Below are 23,688 nucleotides of genomic sequence, written 5' to 3' on the forward strand. Positions count from 1 at the left end.
TCACTTTCAGGTGACATTGTAATTAAGAAGGGGGCAGCATTATAAATGTAAACAAACTTGTTTCTCTTAGCGATTGGCTGAACAAGAAGTTGGACTGAGTAGACTTGTAGGCTCTAAAGTTTTATATTGTTTTGTTTTTGAGTGCAGTTATGTAACAAAAAAATCTACATTTGTAAGTTGCACTTTCAGGATAAATAGTTTGCACTACAATACTTGTATGAGGTGAATTGAAAAATATTATTTCTTTTGTTTGTCATTTTACAGTGGAAATATTTGTAATAAAATAATATAAAGTGAGCACTGTACACTTTGTATTCTGTGTTTTAATTGAAATCGATATATTTGAAAATGTAGAAAAACATCAAAAATTGTAATAAATTTCAATTGGTGTTCTATTGTTTAAGTGCGATTAATCGTGATTCATTTTTTTGAGTTAATCATGTGAGTTAATTGCAATTTATCAACAGCCCTACTTCTGAGGGAGGGTGTGGAATCCCTGTCATTGGATGTTCTTACAAACAGGTTGGAGAAACACCTGTCAGGGATGATCTAGGTTTACTTGGGCCTGTCTCAGTGTCGGGGACTGGGTGTGATGACTCTCTAGGTCTCTTCCAGCTCTACGTTTATATAATTCTATAATTGGTCGAGATGCACTACTTAAGCCAAAAGGAGGCACAGGAAGTTGTTTGAGCAAGTGAGTTAACTCTTGACCAGTATTGGATCCTGACTGATCCTGGCATTGTTTCCTGACTCCACTTTGACCTTTGGTACTGCTATCTGACTCTGACTTCAGCTTGACCCTGGTACTGTTCCCGGATTCCTGACTGCAGCTTGACACAACTGTCTGACTTTGACTTCTGTCTTGACCCTCAGAATGACTCTTGACTCTTTCTGGCTCAACCTTTAGCATGACTTCTAACCCCAAATCTGGCCTCGACCTTTGTTGTGATACTGGTTCTGACGCTAGATTTTGATTCCTGGCTTCTGACCCTGGCTCCGACCACTAGGCGTCACTGCCCATGCCACGGTCCCTACACTGATTCCATTAGTGTCTTGTATGTATACAGCATGTGTCTGTGCCCAAAACAGTATGTGTGGACACTCATCACAGTTATGGGGTACATGTGGGGTACATAGCAGTAAACAGACAACTACATGTACACATTCACAAGTATAGATGTAGCCTAAGTGTATGCAAATCCACCATTTGCTGTCCAGGCTGTGTCACTGTATCTCCCAGACCGGGAACAATGGAAGGTCATTAAACATTGATGGCACCCATTCAAGTGAAAGCAATGGGGCAATGGGAAAGCAGTTTGATCAAATTTGTCTAAAGGGTCTGGGGTCTAGAGAGTGGAAAATTCCCAAACAGAAGGGAGAAACTAGGTGTTAATGCTGGGTTTTAAGGGATCTCTGAGGGAACTGAGGGGGACTCTCAGACAGAAGGTTGGGCTTGAGAGAGGGAAAGAAGGGCATTCTTTGATAGAAGACGGAGGTTCTTTTTAACTGTAGGACCAGCTGGGGGAGAAGGAAACTGGCTGCACAAGAGAGAGAGACTCTATGATTTGGGGGAGCAGCAATGTGCAGGAGGGAGGATCCTGGGCTCCTTTGAGGACTCTGAACTAAGCCCACATAATACTCCAGAGTGGTGAGGAGATTGAGACAGAGAAATGGTCACTGTGTAGTGTTTTTTCTAGATCTGTAAATATCTTGTGCTAGCTAAAATAAAGAGTGATTGGTTTTTGGAACCCTTGCAAAGACTGTGTGTATGTTTGTCCCTGAAGAGGTGAGCTGTAAACCCAGAGTGCTCACAAAGTTGGAGCTCTGGGAAAGGGTGTGCTTATGCTACTGGAGAGTTTGGATGGAGAGGGGGTCAGCACTGGTCCTTGGGGCCTAGAGCAGCTGAGCCATAGGGTTCCATTTCTGTGAAGGGGATACCAGAGAGCCAATGCCAAGGAAATGTGTCCCACAGGCTAAAGAAAGGGGCAATGCTCCTGCCAACTCCCAACAAGGGAATCTAAAAACCACACAGGCCTAGTGTGGTGGGACACAAACCCAGTAGCCTGGCGATTGTCCAGAAGAGGGAGGTTTACCAGGGCTGTGTGACAGTGGTGGACAATATTGCTGGCATAGAGGAGCAGCCAGGCAAAGTTGAGAGCAGGGGGATCCTGCTAGAAGGACACTAACAAGTGGCACCTATTGGCAAACAGAACGTTGGCCTCTCCAAGGCCACGAATCAATAGCCTTGTCCTTGGAGGCAATGGGTATGTGGGTCATTGTGGCTCAGCTTGAATCTGACAGGCGTGGGAACTATTTTCTTGCCAGCAGTAGGTGGGAAAGGGTATTTTTTACAGCTGTGGCTATATGGGTAGGTCGTTGATTCAGAATCCAAACATTTTGGGTGACAACAGGATTTTCTGACTCTAAATGCAGGATAGGGAGGGTGATCTCGTGACTAAGAACGAAATTGAGAAACGTGGATTCTAGTTCCAATTCTGCTTCGCCTGGTCACCTTGGGGAAAAACCACAGAGGTCCAAATTTTGACACTCTTACTCCCGCTGAGTAGTGCCTTGCTTCAGGAACTGCTGGTGAAGTAAGGTAATGATCACTGGGTGGAAGGGAGGCAAAGCCTGGCCCTTAATCCCTCCATGCCATGACTCTCTTTCTAGATTCACGACTGTAGGGTGTGTCTAGATCTCAAGATGGAAGGTGCTATACAAGCACCAAGATTATTAATATAACAGGGCCACAGAAAAACAAGAATGATGACTTCACAAAATCCTTAGCGCTCAGAAAAAAATATAGACAAAATAGACCTGCTAATCTGAAACAAAAAACCAAAAAACTATTCCAGAATTGGAGCGAGTTCCTTCCCTGTAAGCTATTTGGGCCATTCAGTGTATCATACTACAGGGGAGCACATATTGTCACAGTATTTGCAGGTCACCTTTAAGTCCAATAGTTTGCTTATCCTGAGGTTTTTTCCCACTGGTATAACTACAACAACGTAGCTGCAGTTTGAAACAGGGCAAAGTCACACCAGTGCATGCCACTTCAGGCATCTGTGTATGCCACATCATACGCCGATGCGCAGGTCAGGGCCGGCTCCAGGTTTTCTGCCGCCCAAGAGGCGAAGGGAAAAAAAAAAAAAAGCCGATCGGCGTCACTTTGGCGGCAGCTCAATCGCACCGCTCCATTCTTTGGCGGCAGTTCAGTGGCAGGTCCTTCACTCCCTCTCTTCCTCTTCGGTGGCACTTCAGTGGCAGATCAAAGAGGAAGAGAGGGACTGAGGGACCCGCTGCCGAATTTCCACCGAAGACCTGGAAGTGCTGTCCCAATAGCGGACGGAGGGCCGCTCCTTTGTTTTGGCCGCCCCAAGCACCTGCTTCATTAGCTGGTGCCTGGAGCCGGCCCAGGCGCAGGTCTACACGAGTGATTTGCACTGCTCCAACTTCATCAGTGTAGCTATGATTGTGAAAATCTCCATGTAGGAAAACCTTAAGAAGCAAAGCTGACCTTTATGGACTAATATTTCTTGCCTTGCTTCATTTATTTTCAGCTTCAGAAAAAAAGTGTTTCAATTTAATGGGACTCAGTTGGTATGATCAGGAAACACCAGGAACGGATCCAATGAGTATTCCTCAGAGCTGTTTCCATTTTAATTCTCATTACCTTGTGTGAAAGGCCATTCTGTATTCTCACGGGGGAAAAAGACAGAGGAATACTTTTGGCAACCTGCTCCTGTCTTTCTGTCATCTTCCTCCTCAAAATCCACCACCTCTGTTTTGAACAAAGGGGAATCTTCACCACACCAGCTCTCTCTTGGCTGTGTGACGCAAAGCCAATTGAATCCAGGACTGCTGACAAAAAGCTCCCTTGTTAGTGAAGATGCTAGGAGTGGTTTCAAGTACTAACCAAGGGCTTCGATTATCCCAGTAAGTGCTGGCCCTCATCAAGGACGGTATTTCACATGTGTGCATTTTCGTCCTTACCATGGTTATTAGAGATTCCTTGCTTGGAGGAGGGATGTTAGCTCCGGAGTCCTGGCTAGATTCCAAATAGCAAATTCCATTCTGCCTGTCTGAGTCCCTCCGTATGGGGAAATGTTCCTCATTTTCTGTCCTGAACCTGTGTGCAGTGTTGCCTTACTTCACCCCAGAGGTGGCAGCACTTCACTGAGTACCTCACCATGGCTGTCAGGAGGGTCTGCAGCCTGTTATTTCCTCTAGTGATGATAGAGCCATGCTGCATGGAACTTCACAGGAGTTTTGCTAGCCTGGAATTCAATACCCCCACTGTATTCTTTAGAAAGGCGACCCATTGGCTATCATGATCATAAGCCCTGTCTGAAATATGTCGGGTACAATTTTAAATATTGTCAGGCCTAACTCTGGCCACTGTTAAGGGCTTTTGTAAGACTCGTCTCTTTAAGTAGATTTTTCCCTAATGATGGAGCAGCATAGCCACCTGGAAATGACAATCATTATGTTTGATCTGCTGTGGATAGCCTATTAATATGGTGGCAGGGAGGTGAAGTTTCAGACAGAAAGGATGACCAGGGAAGGAGGTTGACCTTGTGGTTAAACCTCAGACATGGAAGTTTCCTGTTTCTGCACAAGCTTCCTTGTATGACCTTTAGCAAGTCTCTTCCCCACTCTTTGCCTTACTTTCCCCAGCTGTATAATGGAGATAATGTTATAAATATTTCTTTTTCTTTCTTGCATCCATCCAATGCTCCAGCATGTCCTTCACTAAGATACTGCTGAAATTCTAAACTCCCGTTGGGTTATATATTTCAGGAGCTGCCCTCTGTTTTTTATTCCTTTTGAATTTTTTATCTTGTAGCTATCTCTAATCACCCATCTTCTGCCTGTTTTTTTCCTCTGCAATCTCTTTGTCCTTCCTGCCTGACCAATGTTTACAGGATAGATTAGATTGGAGGGAGTGGGGAGAAGTGCAGAGTTTAAGCAAAGCAATTCTGCTCAAAGGGCCGCTATCTATCCTGCTCTGTCCCAGCCCAACTTAAGCATCTTATGTTTTGTACTTCCTCCCCTGCCCTTGCCTTCTCCCGCCCCCCATATTCTGGTGCATTCCTCCCAGTATTTTCTCCTTTAGGAAATTGATCCTGGATCTTAAGTAATATGCAATTTTCTTTGAGGTTTCATTACCTTTTCTTAATTTGTTCCTGTATGCGGTTTATATTGGACAATATTTCCAAACCTGAGAACTCTGTGGCTCAGTCTTTCTACCCTAACAAGTGATGGAAGATAAGGCACCTGCATCACAACCCTAGAAAATGTGCACAGAGGCGCTGGGAATTTCCTGTATGAAAGGTGTACATGCAAACATAAAGTGGGTAACCGCCCATGCAGATGGGCATGCAAATATCCAGTGGTATGTGTGCAGAAGCCCATTTTGCATATGCAAGCACAGGTTTGGTATGCACAATTTCCTGATCATTAACTTGATTCTTGGGACCTATGTTTTGCTCATACTCATTGACATTTTAAATTTTTTTGGTGAGGATGGGTTACTTTTTTTCCAAGTAGAGATTCATTTTGCAACTTAAAGATAGAGGGTCATATTTAGAGCTGGGGCTGCAGAGAGCAACAACATCTTCACTGGTAGTAGGAGGTACAGAGAGTGACATAGCAACTTCTGGGGAGATGGCGGGAGAAGACGTAAAAAAGCAAGCCTTTACAGAAAAGGAACAGTTGAGGTATGGCCAGGTATGGCACATTCTCAACGTATGTCTACATTGCAATAAAAGGTGTGTTCTATTAAAGGTTTTAATAGCAGTGATGATGCAGAAATATGGCTCTGAAGTTGGGTTAGCAGCTCAAATTCAACCCCTGGTTCCACTATAGGATTTTATTTGAGCTGCTAACCTGAGTTAACAGCCAAGTTGCCATGTCTTCACTGCTATTTTAACCCAAGTTAATGTGAATTAGCTAACCTGAGTTTTTTGCAGCGTAGACATACCCTCAGTGATGCTAGAAGGTGCGGGGAAGCAAAAGGGGATAGTGTAATTTAAAGATTTAAAATCAGGAGTCTCTCTCTTTCTTGTGTGTGTGTGTGTGTGTGTGTGTGTGTGTGTGTGTGTGTATGAGGAAGGGGAGGTTGTCGATTAATTGTAGTTAACTCACATGATTAACTCAAAAAAAGTATTGTAAAAATGATAAACAAAAGAAATAGTATTTTTCAATTCACCTCATACATGTACTATAGTGCAATCTTTGTCCTGAAAGTGCAATTTACAAATGTTGTTTTTGAATGCAGTTATGTAACAAAAAATCTAAATAATGTAAAACTTTAGAGCCTACAAGTCCACTCAATCCTACTTCTTGTTCAGCCAATCGCTAAGAGAAATAAGTTTGTTTACATTTATGGGTATAATGCTGTTCGCTTCTTATTTACAATGTCACCTGAAAGTGTGAAAAGGCTTTCGCATGGCACTTTTGTAGCTGGCATTGAAAGGTATTTACATGCCAGATATACTAAACATTCGTATGCCTCTTCTTGCTTTTGCCACCATCCCAGAGGACTTGCTTCCATGCTGACGAAGCTCATTAAAAAAATAATGCATTAATTAAATTTATGATTGAACTCCTTTGGGGGAGAATTGTATGTTTCTTGCTGTTTTACCCACATTCTGCCATATATTTCATGTTATAGGAGTCTCAGATGATGACCCAGCACATGCTGTTAATTTTAAGAACACTTTCACTGCAGATTTGACAAAACGCAAAGAAGATACCAATTTGAAATTTCTAAAGAAAGCTACAGCACTCGACCCAAGGTTTAAGAACCTGAAATGCCTTCCAAAATCTGAGAGGGACAAAATGTGGAACATGCTTTCAGAAGTCTTAAAAGCGCAACACTCTGATGTGGAAACTACAGAACCCAACCCGCCAAAAAGGAAAATCAGTCTTCTGCTGGTGGCATCTGACTCAGATGATGAATATGAACATGTCAGTCTGCATTGCTTTGGCTCATTATCTAGCAGAACGTGTCATCAGCACGGATGCATGTCCTCTGGAATGGTGGTTGAAGCATGAAGGGACATATGAATCTTTAGCATATCTGGCACGTAAATATCTTGTGAAGCCAGCTATAACAGTGCCATACGAACACCCATTCTCATTTTCAGATGATATTGTAAATGAGAAGCAGGCAGCATTATCTTCTGCAAATGTAAACAACTTGTTTGTCTGAGCGATTGGCTGTACAGGAAGTAGGCTTGAGTGGACTTTCTAGGCTCTAAAGTTTTACATTGTTTTATTTTTGAATGCAGTTACTTTTTTGCACAGAATTTTACATTTGTACATTCAACTCTCATGATAAAGAGATTGCACTACAGTCTTAGGTGAATTGAAAAATACAATTTCTTTTGTTTTTTCCAATGCAAATATTTGTAATAAAAAATAAATATAAAGTGAGCACTGTATACTTTGTATTCTGTGTTGTAATTAAAATCAGAATATTTGAAAATGAAGAAAACATCCAAAAATATTTAAATAAATGATTGTCTATTATTTTTTAACAGCATGATTAATCGCGATTAATTTTTTTAATTGCTTGAAAGCCCTAGTGTGTACACACACACACACACACACACACACACACACGGGCGGCTCTATGTATTTTGCCTCCCCAAGCACTGCAGTCAGGCAGCCTTCGGCAGCATGCCTGTGGGAGGTCCGCTGGTCCCACGCCTCCGGCATACCTGCCGCCGAATTGCTGTTGAAACCGCGGGACCGGAGGACCTCCCGCAGGCGTGCCGCCAAAGGCAGCCTGACTGCCACCCTCACAGCGACCGGTAGGCTGCCCCCCGCAGCTTGCCGCCCCAGGCACGCGCTTGGTACGCTGGTGCCTGGAGCCGCCCCTGCACACACAGCATTGTTTAAAGTCTCCCAGGAATAGTTTCTCTGGACATATCTGAAAGTGTTAGATGCTTGATCAAAGCATAGGGGGGTGGAAGTAGGGGAAGAATCATGTTATCATCTTTATTGCATTATATACCCAGCTTTTATTGATTAAACCTGCACTGAAGGCAGAGAAAGATCTCTTTATTTGCCTCGGCTGAGTTCCTCATCCTAAAAAGCACTCTTATTTGCATTGAAGTAATTGCAATGGAAAGATTACATGGAAAGGGGTTTATTTGAGTGGAAGCTGATTGAGAAAGCACCTTTTTTAAAAGGCTGGGCCTTTTACACTTGTATTATACATTAAATGAGTTCCCTACTCTTCCCTGTTATACTTCTGTGCTTTTACTGTGAAGGGAAAGATGTAAAAATGTAAAATGAAGTCTCACACACATCTTCACCAAGAGTTTGGTTTAAAAGAAAAGAGGAGGATAGAACTGAGGAGGGACTGGATGGCTCTGGTTTAGTTATCTTAGGATGCAGTGAATTTTACCTCTTGATCACTGGTACAGATCCCATCCTAGTATTGGAATGACCAAAAATCATTACTGGTAAGTGCCCAAATGGCACCCACGTGGTTCAGTTGGGGCCCTGGGAAGGGCTAGAAAGCCTGAACTCTTAAAAGCAACAGCAGTGAAGCAGGTCTGAGTGGGGTGAAGGTGGAGTGAACAAAATGGAATAGTTGCTCTCAACCCAAATTTTTGGTGTGCAGATTCAATCCATCTCCAGGGAAATAGCGTGTATTGGCAATAACTGGATCCCATGTATGAATAGCAGAGAGGAGACCATAATGATGAAATGAGATAAATCATTTTCAGATGGAAAATGTAAAGGTCATTTGTGACTTGAAATGCAGAGAAGCTCTAGGGAGCTGTCCATTAATCACAGAGGACCCAGTATTACGAAGCTTAATTATTTGCAAAGATTGGAAGATGCAGAAATTCTCCAGCTCCCACTGTCCATTGTATGGAATGCGGGATTTTATATGTGTAACACAGCAAGCTACAGACTCGACACATTCTAATTCCTTCTCAAGAATCACCTCTTCTCTGATGCACCCAGCAAGTAACTCGCTACCCTCTCCACTCCTTTTATTATGTAATGGACAGAGGTAGATGGAAGGAAAGTGGATGAACAGAAAATAAAGGCTTAAAGCAAGTCTGTAATTGTTTTAACGCAATGTGCGTTTTCATATAAAGGGCACTAGCCTGGAAGGTACTGAATGCTCCATGAAGTGGGAGTGGTGGGTGTACAGCACCTCCTTGGGTATGGCCCAGAAAGGACCCAATCAATGCATAACCTATTAGACCAACCTCCTCAAATATGGGTGCCTAGGGTCAGACCCCTCTAGCCATAGTTGCAGCCCTAAATAAATAACCTGATTTAAATAACAGGGAGCAGTCAACAGCTCCCACTGAAATCAATGGATTTGTACAGGATTGAATTTGGACCGTCATGTTCTGTTTTATTCTAGCCTACCTATCAGACATGCCAAACCTGTGAAAAAAACGCAGAAATTGGGCTTGTTTTTGGCTTAATTGGCTTGTGAGTTGCTTGTTGGCTAGTTTTTGGCTTGTAGCTTGTTGCTTGTTTGGCTTATAGCTTGTTGGTTGTTGTAGCTTTTTGCTTCTTCTTTTTTTTTGATCGCCTCCCAGCAACCAGGGCAAGGGGGAGAGAAAGTCAGGGGTGCACAGCAGGCGCACTACAGTCCCAGACTTCATGCCAGGGGGATCTAGTCACATAGAGTGTTGGGGTTCTTAGGGATTGGCTTGTTTTGGCCTTGTTTTGAAATGGGATTCGCTTGATTTTTTTGCTTATTGTGATAGTCGGAGTGCTTATTTACCACATGAAAGTTGGCAACTGTGCTACCCACCTAGATTCTTATACTCGTGCCTGTTTTCATAGAATGGCATCTGGGAGCCTCCACATAATGTAAGATGTAAACAATAGTAAATCTCCAGTCCTGCCCAGTCCCAGTGGGATGGATTGGGTGTGTAGGCAGTTTTAAAAATACAATATGAGAATAAAGATATTGCTGGACAACTTGGATGATGTTAATCCAAGATAATGTGCTGTCCAGTGACTTGATCAGTTGCCTACATCAAGACTAATTAGGACACAAATTATGAATATACCAATTTCATCTCTGGTGAAAAGCAGTTAATACGGTACATGCATAATGGAGCACTGTAGTGAGCATGTCATTTGCATATGATTGTGCAAATACCCCCCAAGGTGGGTTTTTTTCTACACTGACATTTGAGCATGCAAAATGTTGTAGGCCCAGTTTCAAAGGCTCTGTTTGAAGGTGGCTGAAAGTGTGACCTGTTGTGTGTCTGGTGCCATCAAACACACTTTGAACTTTGCACACGGGGGCTCTGACAGTCCCCTTGAATGGAATGAAAATTGCTTTCCAGTGTCTGCTTGTCTCCTGTGCAGTTTCTCTGTATATGTGGCTCTGCTTGGGAAGCATGTGTGAGAAATGAGCCTGCATGTCCTCATTTCATTCTGTTGCTGCCTCTTGCACTTTGGAAAGTGTATAGGACATGTGACTGTGCAGCTACCATGCCAATGTGCCTCAAGTTTCAATTTCCATACTGCCCAATGCCACCCCATTATCAGTCCGTTCTCTCTCCCTCTCTCCCTCTCTCTCGTGTCACCCCTTGGGGTGTAATAGTATCAACCAACCAACTCAGGACTAATCAAACAGGTCTTAAAGAGTAAAATTTAACTGTTCTAGGGGCTAAGGATCATTGGCATTCAGAAGGCAGGGAGTAGAGCTGACAATTTTTTTTTAAGTTTTAAGGCAAAAAAGCTTTGATAATTTGAGTTCAGATGATTAAAAGCCCCAGGAAAAATAATCTCAGCAAAAACAATATTTTTGACCTGCTCTAATAAGGAGTCCTATGCACAGGGAGCATAACAAAGGATAGTTCTCTCACCCATCATGATATTAAACCAGTACATGTGTAACACAGCAATGACCTCCAGAAACAAAAGCACAAATTCTGGTCTAGTGAGAAGAAAGGCAAAAGAACATTCAAATAACCCAGGCTACAGACAGGGTCTTCCAGGTTAACAGACCATATTCAATCCCCTCAGTAAAGGACAGTGTGTTGCACATCTAATGTTCCCATGCAGGGAAGAAAGGGGTCATATTACAGGTAGCACTGTGATAGGGAAAATTCCTCTGCAGGGCTGCTATTCCCCCCTTCTGCTCAGATGGGCAGGGGTTGGGAAGTGGGCAGAGCTTTGGCATCACCTCCAATGCACCAGGGGAAGTAATCTGCACCGGTTGTCATGACCGGGGCTTGGGCAATCAGGCCTAGTGATCAGAGCAGCAGCGTTCAGCACTGGAGCCAGGAGACCAAGCCAAGGGTCAGAGCCAGAGTCTGAGAGCAAGCCAAGACGCAGGTCCATTACCACAGCTGCCAGAGAAGTCCATCTTGTTGCTTAGACACTTCCTGGCACCGCTCCTGAGGGAAGCAGTCAGTCTGGCCTTCCAAGGTGGTAAGTCCTGCAGTATTGATCTTCATTGGGTCTATGCTAGGGTGACCAGATGTCCTGATTTTATAGGGACAGTCCCGATTTTTGGGTCTTTTTCTTATATAGGCTCCTATTACCCCTCCCCCCCATCCCAATTTTTCACATTTGCTGTCTGGTCACCCTAGTCTATGCAATAATATATCCTACCTGATGATAGGTAGTGGTGTTGTGGCATCAGCTGTCTGGCAGCCTGCAATTTGAGGTTCTAGTCCCATCCCTGCAGAACCTTACACCAGTTAGGTAGAAGAAGGGAAGTGGGAAGCAGATTCTTACTCTGAGTCAAGACTGTTTTGGGCAGCACAATGATGTGTGGCTCATTACTCAGGGCTTGTTGCAAAGCCATGATTTAACTCCAAAATGAGTGCCATAAATCACTCCTCTAGGGCATGTTTTTATTTCTGTAGAATGAAAAAAATTGACAATTGAGTCTTATTTCAAGGTCCTACAAAAAGACTCTCATCCCTTTTAATTCAGCGCACTCTATGCACATATGTGCACTGTGTATGAAATGAGTGTGGTGTGAAATGTGAATAGCACACTCAGTGAAATACACATATATTTGATCACACAATGGGGTGGGTAACAAGAAAAGGGTTCTGATCTGACTGACTGAATGTAAAATCCATTTGTCAGCTATTCAATAAGGTGAGTGCTGGAGATATTTAACAATTTGCTTTGGTGGTGTGCATTTTCTAATTTACTGGATGCTTGCTTCTTTCATAAAAGTAAATTATGTATCATTAATCTTTCTAGGAGACTGGTGTCGTGGAGTTAATTTAGTGATTATTTTCTCACATAATATACCTGCTAGGAAAGTACTGTTTGATCAATATAGGAAATTAATCAGGTCTGCCAACAAATGTATATATGTATATATCTAATATGCACCCCTCCAAACTTCACCTCCACTCCTAAGAGCATTCAAATATATTTTGGGGTGAAATCTTTAATTTAACATCTTCCGGAATTAAATGTTGGTAGAAGTTGAGATTTACAGTGGGATAGAAGCTAAGCTGATTGATCTCTCACTCCATGCCTGGCAAATGGTGGGGGCTGGACACTGATCACTCCTCCCCACCATACAGCCCTCTAAATGGTGGGAATTAGGCTCTGATTGCTCCCTTACCACCAACACCACATAGCATTAGGCACTGAGCTCCAAGAAGCTGGACTCTTGAACCTGTGTGGAGCTCAGTATAGGATCAGGGCTTTTGTTACTATACAAGGGTGTAAAGCCCCCAATTCAGTAAAGTTTTTAAGCACACATTTTAACCCTTTTGAAGTCAATGAGACTCAGTTACACGCTTAAAGTTTAAAGGCACGTGTAAGTGCTTTCTTGAATAGAGATGGACTTAAGCACACACACAATTGCTTCCTAGCATCAGGGCCCTACATAGTAGGCTCACCTGGGCTAAGTTACTCCCTGACCTCTGAGGAATATTTGTCTTTCATTCTTCTATCATGTCTACATGTACTAGCAAGGAAGAGGAAATGGGAAATCTAGGTGAGTCTTATGGAAGCCAATATTTACTGAGAGGCTAGTAGTGGTTTAGATAAAGTAAGTCTCTCCACCACCGCCCCCCCAATCCTTCACCCTTCCCAAACTTGAAGATTTTTTTGAGATTTAAAAAAGCTTGTTCATCTTATGTTTTTCCACTGCTGTCTCTACACATGCTGGTTCCAAGTGGGACTGGACAAGAAACTAACAAAGTTTTCCAAGAGATGCTGTCCTTACCATGGTTCTAGACCAATGGGATGTTTTGCTTAAAAATCTGTTCTCAGGAGATTTGCAACCTTATGGAGCAAATTAACCACTTGTGTAATTCCATGGAAGTAAATGTTAGGTAACACCTGCCCTGTTACCCTGCTTTATACCAGTGCTCATACTAGTGTAAATAAGAGCAGAAGCTGTCCAATGGGCTTATGTCATTGAAGAATTTGGTCCAAGAAGTTTAGAAAGTATCTTAAAATGTTTGAATAGTCATATGAAGCTGATTTCTGAACTTTTGAGGTTCGCCCACTACTAAAGCTAATGTGTCCCAGAGAAAGCTGCCCCTCTCTGTGACCTTCTGTGGGTTTACAATGTCTGATATTCTATTTTGATTCTTACATCACTTTGGTGTTTGGGTGTCTTTGGCTTGGACATCCTAAAAAAGTGATTGAATCCAACAGACTCCAACTTTCTTCTCTAACTTTAGTTTTACAGAAACCTATTTTTTGCTCTAACTAGCTGGCTTCTTATAGATTGCTTTCTAACAGTAACCTGAGATCACTGTAGCCTATTATCCTAGAGGATCAAAAGACATGTTTTATATCTTATATCATCTATGGTAACCAGATAATCTGCACAGAGAGCTGGGGTGCAGAGGGTTATTTCATTATTCTCTCACCTCTGCAAGCCTAGCTTAAAACTTGGTTTGAGTCACATGAGAAATGACAGAGGATAAAAAACTTGTGTATCACGTTGCGATCTGTAGGTGACAGGTGCTATGTACCTGTCACCTGTCAATCACATCTAGCCAGGATGGAGGAGGGAAGAAGACTTTGGAATGGATATATGTGAGACAGTAATGGCTTCAAGTGGTGCTTACCCTTCCTCCTGCCATGGAGCCTTGATGGAAGTCTGCAGAGAGGAGCCAGCTGGTGGCGGCAGAAGCAGTCAAAGCAGGGACCTTTGGATTTCTGGACACTCTGTCAAAACAGTAAAATGTTCTCTGGCTTTCTCTGCCCTGTGCTGATAGGCTGTTTGCTCCAACCCTTCCCCCTCCCTTTGCCCAGTCTCTTCACCTCAGCTTCACATCACACCTACCCCTCCCACCCTTTCCTTTCCTTCCCTGCCATGTCCCCTCACCCTCCTTCTCTTTCCTCTTCTTTCCATTTGGCTGATCCCCGCCTAAGTAACCCTCCCCACCTCTCCTCTGCAAAATCACAGAATTAACCTGCCGTTTGCAGTTATCACATAGTCCACTCCGCTCGTGCGTTATATGTAAACCCCGTGAAACTCTTCTCCTTTTTTACAATTTTTTGTTTTTTTACTTGGGAATTTAGTTTGATTTTGTTTTATCACCCTGGGGGCAGTGGGAGGGTCCTGCCTCCAGCAGGGATAAAATGAAATAAAACTAACGTCCTGAAAAATTCCAATGAGGAGGGCACTCCCCAGGGGAAGGGGGGACTGGAGATTGAACCTGCCCCAACCCACTGAGTTGGTCCTGGGGTGTTGGAGAGCAAGCCCACCCTGGCCTGGTCAGGAGGTGAGGCCCTGGCGGATGGAGGGTTGGAGACTGAGCCCACACTACAGTTAGCCCACAACAGCGGTTGCTGTCCTGTGGGGCTGACTGGCCCCAGCTCTGGGTGTTGCAACTTGGCACATGAAGTTGCAGTGCTGCTCAGGTTTGGCCTGCCCATGCCTTTGTCGACAGGTTGCAGCACCTGTAGCAGGGAGCCAAGCCCAGCCAGCAGACCACCACCACTATTAATTTTATATAGTGTTGTGTTATTTCACAAGTGGAAAATATATGGGTCTGTAGTTATACCCCCCTCCCCCACTTTGCATCTACCTTGTCAATTTAAACAATATTGTCTCATTGTTTTCTCACGTTCCTCCATCTGCCTGTATCCACCTGTTGTCTCTTCTCTTATGTTAGATTGTAAGCATTTTGGAGCAGGGCTTCTGTTTGTTCTGTATGTACAGTGCCTAGCACAATGTGACCCTGGTCCCTGCCTGGGGCTCTCGGCAGTATGAAAATACAAATAATAATAATTTTAACTTTCTCTTCCCTTCCCTTAGTTGAGTGGCTGGTAGTTGAGGATTTAATCATCATGAATGTATAGCCATGTTTCCCTTGATATCAGTCTGTCCTTCACTTATTCTCCCTGTACAGCTACATGTATTCTGGTGACAGGGGAAGATTTGATGAAGAGAAGGATACAGCTTGCAAAAAATGTATTCAGCCATTTCCAAAGACTTCTGTGTTGTCAAAAGTTAGATTGCTGACGTGCTACATAAGGTCAACTCTCCTGTATGGATTTGAGAGCTAGACACTTTTAAAAAATACTGAGAGAAGACTCAGAGCATTCAAGTTTTGGTGTTAGAGAAGAAGGTTAAAAATTAGTTGGATAACCAAAACTATGACTGAAAAGGAGATGAGAAGGATGAATTTAAAAAGAGCACAATTACTTTGAGACCCTAGGTAAAAGAATAACCTCTTTTTGTGGGCACATACTTTGCCAATCACAGAACATCTTGCTTCCAGAACTCATACTATCAGGCAAGATTGCAAGCAATCCAGGAAGTGGAAGAAAGAGAAACAGTTATGTTGGAAATACCAGAAAGACTGTAAATCAAAGGAGTGTAGAAGTTTTACAACTCTGTCATGACTGCAAAAGATGGAAGGTGGTGGTTGACAACCTGTGCATTGGAGCTGCCAGTTGAAGAAAAAAAATGGAGCCACAGCCCTACCATCACTAAGGTCTAGGAGACCCTTGTTTCCCATATTTATAAATAATAAAGTAGCATTCTATTAGTGATATTATGGCATGGAGCCAAATTCTCTGCTGCTACAACTCCATTGAAGTCAATAGTGTTACATCAGCACAAAATTTGGCCCATTGTAGCAAGAGGCCTCTAAACCTGCCCCCCACTTCCATGATCAGGCCTCTGTGGTTCAGGCTAGACAGGAAAAGTGTGAAGGAAAATGTCTATCAATTGAGCAGTTCAAAGCCTCATCCTGTGTGCCCAATAGAGTTAATATCAATTTTATCCTTGACTTTGCCAGCATCAAGCTTTTAAACTGTAAAGAATCACATATTAAGACACTGCCATTTAGATATTTTAAACCCTTCATACTTCCTTTTTATACCTGAATCATGTTTAATTTTGTCTATAATACAGCAGAAGGGGGGGGGTCATAGAAATGTAGAAATTAGAGATTAAAAGGCCTATGAAGTCTAGCGATGGACCTAACCCAATCATCTCAGATCCAAAGCCCCAGATCTGTGTGTTATGTATGGGTGGGGGTGTTGAAATCTGTGTCAGAACTTTGTGACTTGATCTCATTTCTAAGTAAGCTCTTTTTGGGGGTGCAGTATAGAATTGTCCCCTTCAATACAGATTCCAGGATTCTGAACCAGCATAAGTTTAAATGTCTCAAGCTATAGGGCTTCCACTACATACAAATAGGAAAAATCTATATTCAAAGCCATACACATTTAACCAGGTTTAAAGCTAGCAAAGCAGAGGGAATATAAAGAAACAACCTCAAACATGTCTTATGTCTAGTTAATCACATAGCTCTAGGAATAGAGACCCATGTCTTTTCAAACTTCCCAGCCTTCCCCCTCAGGCAGTATGAGATCTCCTCTAAATTTGCTAGTTCACTCACACGGGATTTACCATTATTCAGCTTAGATTCAATTTACAGGCAAGCTTCCAATTTTTCAAAATAATCCTTTCAGCAACTGCAGAAATGCTCTTGGCAACAGCTGTTTCTGGGGCTTAGTTAAATTTGTGGTATTTGTTATTTGCTCCAGAATAAGAAAACTCCGTAAGTCACCTGGGACAACTTTGTCTAAAATCACGTTCAACCATCAGTTAACATCTCCCTGATGATGATACCTTTCTCCTGAAGGATCTCAGAGCGTTTTACCTGGGTGAAAAATGAGTGTGAGATGAGATTCAAGCCATTGGACATGAGAGTTGCTGTTGCGCCTTTTAGTCAACTGATGTCTGTATCAAAAACAGATGTACGGGTTGATTTTAATTTAATCACTGACTCTAACACATGGGGCACAGTGTTCCAACCCAACTTTATCTTGTTATGCCAATTTCTGCCTGTTAGTAAAGGACCATTTCCTTCTGTATCAATTAATTGTAACTGCAAACAAGTACCCTTGTATTTTTCAGGGACCTGTAGGCATCCTACAATGTTTATCTACCCTTACTTTGCCTGCAGTTTTGAAAAACTACATCATTTTCTCTTATGAACTACATCTTATTTTCTTAAAGGGTGGAGGGATAGCTCAGGGGTTTGAGCATTGGCCTGCTTAACCCAGGGTTGTGAGCTCAATCCTTGAGGGGGGCCATTTAGAGATCTGGGGTAAAAATTTGTTGGGGGATTGGTCCTGTTTTGAGCAGGAGGTTGGACTAGATGAGGTCCTTTCCAACCCTGATATTCTATGTTTATATTAGCAAATTTCTGTACATCCCAAATTCCTGATACCATATCACCCATCTCAGTTTCTATCATCAAGTTTACATTAACCCAATATGGAGCAATAGGTGCTCAGATCCCATGGTGCCAGGCAATCTTATAGAAACATGGAAGGTTAGATTTGATTACTACTGATTTGGTTGTGTGCTACAAAAAGTTCTGAGGGGTGGTGTTATGGGAGAATTAAATTTAACATTACTGCAGTCAGCCATTTTGTGTGTCCAGCCACTGCTAGCTGAAAACCAAATACCATGTAGCTAGAAATAATAGTTAGGGCTCTGAGAGGCAAGGCCAAATAGCGGCATGATTGCAGTTTTGCTAGTCAGAACGGGAGGATGAGACAGTGAGTTTACGTACCATAAGAATGGAAGGGAGTGTTTGGGTAGTCGATGTTGGTTTTAAAGTGACTCTGACGTACAAGTTTTATAGTTCTTATGATTAAAATACTAAAAATGCTTTGATGATAAAAATGAGTAATTTGCTGATACTAGGAGAATTGGTGACCCACTAGGGGTTACTATGGTACCCACTAGGAGTCACTATGAGTTATGTGCTTTGTTTAAGTTATCTATAAAAGTTTAAGCAACAGAATACACTCTGGGGCAATCCGAGGGAGCTTTTCTTTGGGCAAGGAGCTGACACTTAAACTTCCCATCAGCTGGACATATTCACGTTTCTGGTACCATGCTTTATACTCTTAAGGGAAAATGGCTTCCTCTCACTGAATTGCATTCTCTGCTCTACTGCATATCCTGTCTTACCACAGCTCCTTCACTTCCATTCTTGGATTTGCCAGATGCTCTGCTCTTCCCAAACAATAGAAACACACATCTCTCTTGATTTCTGAGTTTCTCTTCGAAGTAAAGATCCCTATTTCTTTCTTGGCTCTGGACTGGGTGTTCCTTTTTGCATGTGGCATGGTGGCAAGAGTGCTCCCTCAAACTGCTGGATCTTTCTCTTGGAGGATACTAATATTGACACAATAGCCTCTGATGCAAATTGGGGTTCTAGTTTGTCAGTCATACTCATCTGCCCCTCTGAATTCTAGATTTCTGATCCCATGTGCAAAATAATCCCTGAAGGCTTCTCACAAATGGTTACCAAAATGACAAGCCACAGGCAGCTTTTTGGACCTGAACCAACCATCTGAAGTCAATGGGAGTATTTCCATGAACTTCAGTGGGCTTTGGATCAGGCCCTTGAAGGTTAGCATAGAAATCTATGTGCTGCTGTTTCTTATTTCATAGAATATCAGGGTTGGAAGGGACCTCAGGAGGTCATCTAGTCCAACCCCCTGCTCAAAGCAGGACCAATTCCCAACTAAATCATCCCAGCTAGGGCTTTGTCAAGCCTGATCTTAAAAACCTCTAAGGAAGGAGATTCCACCACCTCCCTAGGTAACCCCCAATGCTTCACCACCCTCCTAGTGAAAAAGTTTTTCCTAATATCCAACCTAAACCTCCCCCACTGCAACTTGAGACCATTACTCCTTGTTCTGTCATCTGCTACCACTGAGAACAGTCTAGATCTATACTCTTTGGAACCCCTTTTCAGCTAGTTGAAAGCAGCTATCAAATCCCCCCTCATTCTTCTCTTCTGTAGACTAAAGAATCCCAGTTCCCTCAGCCTCTCCTCATAAGTCATGTGCTCCAGCCCCCTAATCATTTTTGTTGCTTTTAAAAGTGAAACTTATATTTTTTCTCAGAAAATTTGATGATGGGTTCAGTGCTGTTTAAGCACTTCCGTCAAATCCTCATGGTTTATTTAATCCATTCCTTGAGGGAAACCAGTGGGCTTATTCAAAGCCCACTGAAGTCAGTTGAACGATTCCCATTGAATTCAATGACTGTGGGATCAGGACTGCAGTTAGGAAAATGGATCTTTCCTTGTGAATGTCTTTGGTACCATTAGTGTAAATATAATGCTGTGGCATTGTCCACAATTGTCAAAATCCTCACCTCTCTCATACATTTTCCCATGAGGGGCCAGTTTGACCTTTCTCTTCTGTTCATTTTTTTAATTAGAGGTCTCATCCTTTACTGCAGCTGTACTCTGCTGTTTTCAGAAGGGTCTCATTCTCATGGCTTGTGGTTTTCTTCTCACAGCTCCCTAAATCCAGTCAGCTGATCATGCATTTATGATGTTACAATGACTTCAATGAACTCAGAATAACAAAAAGAAAATAACCAACAAAATCATCCAGTTCACACAGAGGTTCTGCCACTGACTTACTTTGGAAAAATGGCTTAACCCCACTGTGCCTCAATTTCCTTGTATGTAAACAAGTAAAACATTTGCTTACCTCCCACACAAGGTTATACAGCTTAGAAGTTAGAGACTGACAAATCCAGGTATGCTGATTGTTTATCCCCTTCTAGCCAGTGCTCCTTACATTATATTCTCAATATTCTCTTGAAATTACTCAAATGATGGGGCTTCTTTCTACGTATCCCTTGAAGAAACTATCCCATGGTTTAATAGACTCTCATTATTAGGATATTGTCCTCAGAGTCAGCCTACATTTTCCTAAAATTAAGGTGCTATAGCCTGTAATAACTTTAGTATCATTAGCTCTCAAAGATCCTTGCATCCAGGAGGGAATCACTGCATAAACTGTTCTAACCCCAATGTACTCAAGATTAGACATGGGTCAAACTGAAACCTCCAGACCCTTAACACCCCAAAACTTTAGATGGGTGTTGGGATTTAGAGAGGGTTTGAAATCTAGATTGGCATTTTGTGGGTCAAGCCATTTCTGCTCAAAATTCTTTACACCTCTCTGCTCTTTTAATCTTCAATGGACTTGACTGCAAACACAGTCAGCTTATTACAGGTGACTGACCTTCAGGGAAAATTTTCCCCGGGCATTTTGCTGGGAAATAATGTTAAATTCACTCTTCCAGAGCATGAAGTGAGGTGACATCTGTGTCTGCAAGACTGGGTGATGATTTCCACCAGGCAACACCGCAATGTGGAAGTTACTGCTCAGCTGAGTGGCTTTTAATTGTTCTGAACGGAGCACTTGTGTGTGCTACAGGGGCCGAGGAAAATGGCCTCCATAGTATGTGTTACTGCAAACTTTTCTAAAGCCTCCCAGGAGGGCTGGATTAACTTTTTGTGGGCCCGGTGCCCAGGGCCGGCTCTGGCTTTTTTGCCGTCCCAGGCAAAAAAGCCTCCGGCCGCCCCCCCTCCCCCCCAGCGTGGCAGGGGAGGGCGGCCAGAACGTTGGGGGGAGGGCGGCGAGTCCCGGTCGGGGCTCCTCTCTCCCCAGCGGCGAGCCTGCCCGGGGCTCCGCTGTCCCCGGCGGCCGGAGCGCCGGGGGGAGGGCGGCGAGCCCGCCGCGGCTCCGCTGTCCCCGGCGGCCAGAGCGCCGGGGGGAGGGCGGCGAGCCCGCCGCGGCTCCGCTGTCCCCGGCGGCCAGAGCGCCGGGGGGAGGGCGGCGAGCCCGCCCGGGGCTCCGCTGTCCCCGGCGGCCAGAACGCCGGGGGAAAGGTGGCGAGCCCCGACCGTGGCCCCGCTCTCCCTGGCAGCCGGAGCCGGAGCACCACGCCGTCCCCCTCCAGGTGCCGCCCCAAGCAAAAGCTTGGTGGGCTGGTGCCTGGAGCCGGCCCTGCCAGCGCCAAACATATTTGTGGGCCCCCCTGGGGAATAATTGTAAAAGGGGCCGGGGGCAAAAGCACAGTGGGGCAGGACCTAGGGTTAGTCTCTGGAGCAAGGGAGGGGTAAGGGGTAAACTGCAAGCTCAGCAGGGCTGGGGAGGGGGTAAACAGGATCCCCCCCACCCCTGCCTACATAGAGCAGGTACCTACCTGGTTCTAGCCCATTCTCTATGTCTCTCTCTGCACTGAACTGCCCCTTCTCCCACAGCAGCAGGACAGGTTCTCTTCCAGCCCTCTGGGGTGGGTGTTGGGAGTGGGAGGAGCAGAGGCTAATGTGGTTACTTCTATAACCGGACATTTAGTTTCCAGTCAGCACTGCTAACCGGACACTCAGGTCCCGTTTTCTACTGGCGTTTCCAGTCTAAAACTGGATACCTGGCAACAGGGCTGACAGAAAAGCCTGAGGGGGGGGGGGAGGGGCTAGCAATCCTTTTTAAAGGTAAGGGGGCGCAGGCTGGGGGGGGGGGGCAAGTGGTGGGTGGGCTAGGGAGTGGAGAGGAGCTAGTGGGTGGAGCCATGTCTGCTATACTGCCCAGGTAGATTGGAGACTGTGGGGATCAGCTGACACAGTATCCAGGGCTGGTGCAAGGCTATTTTGTACCCTAGGCGAAACTTCCACCTTGTGCCCTCCCCACTCCGGACCATCGCTTATTATACATTTTCAAAAACGAATACAGTGGAGTCACATCTTACGCAGGGGTTCGGTTCTAAGGTCAGCGCGTCAGAGGAAGATTGCGTATAGTGAAAATTACCATAAAGCACAGTACACACTAGAACAGGGGTCCTCAACCTACGGCACGTGTGTCAAAGGTGGCACACGAGCTGATTTTTTTTTTAATGGCAGCCTGCGGGTCTCGGCCACCGCTGAGCCTGCTGCCGGCCTGGGGTTCCGTTCACTCAGCTGCCAACTGGGATCCCAGCTGGCGACTCCACTCAGCCTCCTGCCGTTCACCCAGGCCGGCAGAAAGCTGAGCAGGGCCGGTGGCCGAGACCCTGGCTGGCAAGGGGCCTGCAGCTGGAACCCCAGCTCGTCAGCGGGCTGAGCAGGGCCGGTGACCGGGACCCCAGACCGGCAGCGGGCTGAGCTGCTCAACCCGCTGCCGGTCTGGGGTTCCGTCCACTTGCTCCTGCCAGCTGGGGTCCCCCGCTCAGCCTGCTCAGCCCGCTGCCAGCCGGGATCCCGGCCACTGGATCCGTTCAGCCTCCTGGCAGCCGGGACCCCGACCAGCAAGGGGCTGGCAGCCGGAACCCCAGACCGGCCGCAGGCTGAGCAGGGCTGGCGGCTGGGACCCCGGCTGGCAGGAGCCGGCCCACTGCTGGCCCTGCTTAGCCCACTGCCAGTTGAGTGAACAGAACCCCAGCCCGGCAGCAGGCTCAGCGGTGGCCGGGACCTGCAGCCTGCCATTAAAAAAAAATCAGCTCGTGTGCCACCTTTGGAATGCGTGCTGTAGGGGACCCCTGTTCTAGTGTGTACTGTACTTTATGGTAATTTTCACCATATGCAATTTTCCTCTTATGTGGTGACTTTAGAACCTAATCCCCGTGTAAGATGGGACTCCACTGTAGTGTAAAAAAAAATTGGGGGGCACCGCTTTTTGGCACCCCCAAATCTTGGCGCCCTAAGCGGTCGCCTAGTTCACCTAGTGGTTACACCGGCCCTGACAGTATCCCCAGCCCAGGTGAGGTGACAGCCAGTGGTGGATTTAGAGTTAGTGGGGTCACCCCAGCCCTGTGCTAAGCTTCATTTTTGGGGCTCCTCCTTGGGACCCAGTCAAAAAAAAGAACATTCTCTCTTATCTCCCCCTGCCCCAATTTTTCATTCTTTTTTCTTCATCCTCCTCCCATAAGTCATAGCAAGTAAATGGAAATAAAGTGAAGTACCTTGATTGTTCTTGTAGTCTAACTTATTTTTCCACAGACCACTTGAAAATCACAGAGGGTCTCGACGGATCACTTAATGATCTTTCTAAATACTGTAAAAAAATGTTTGGGTGCGGGGTCTGGCCAGGAACTAGGGCGAGGGAGGGGGATAAGGGTTGGGGCAGGAGGTTGGGGTGTGGAATGCTTACCTTGGGCAGCTCCTGTTTGGTTCTCAGGATAGGGGTGGGGATGTGGGGGGGGGTGCAGGAGTCAGGGCAGGGACCTGGGTGTGTGTGAAGGGGGTGCAGGTTCCAGGGCAGGGGCTGGGGGGCATGAAGGGGGATGCAGGGGGCTGGGGAGGTGTGAGGGGGATGCAGGAGTCAGGGCAGGGGGCTGGGGAGGTGTGAAGGGTGCAGGGGTCAGGGAAGGTGGCTGGGGAGGGGTGGGGGGTGCTGAGGAGATGTGAGGGGAGTGCAGGGTTAGGGTCA

The sequence above is a fragment of the Trachemys scripta genome, chromosome 4 (genome assembly GCF_013100865.1).
Source record: "Trachemys scripta elegans isolate TJP31775 chromosome 4, CAS_Tse_1.0, whole genome shotgun sequence".
Taxonomy (NCBI): Eukaryota; Metazoa; Chordata; order Testudines; family Emydidae; genus Trachemys; species Trachemys scripta.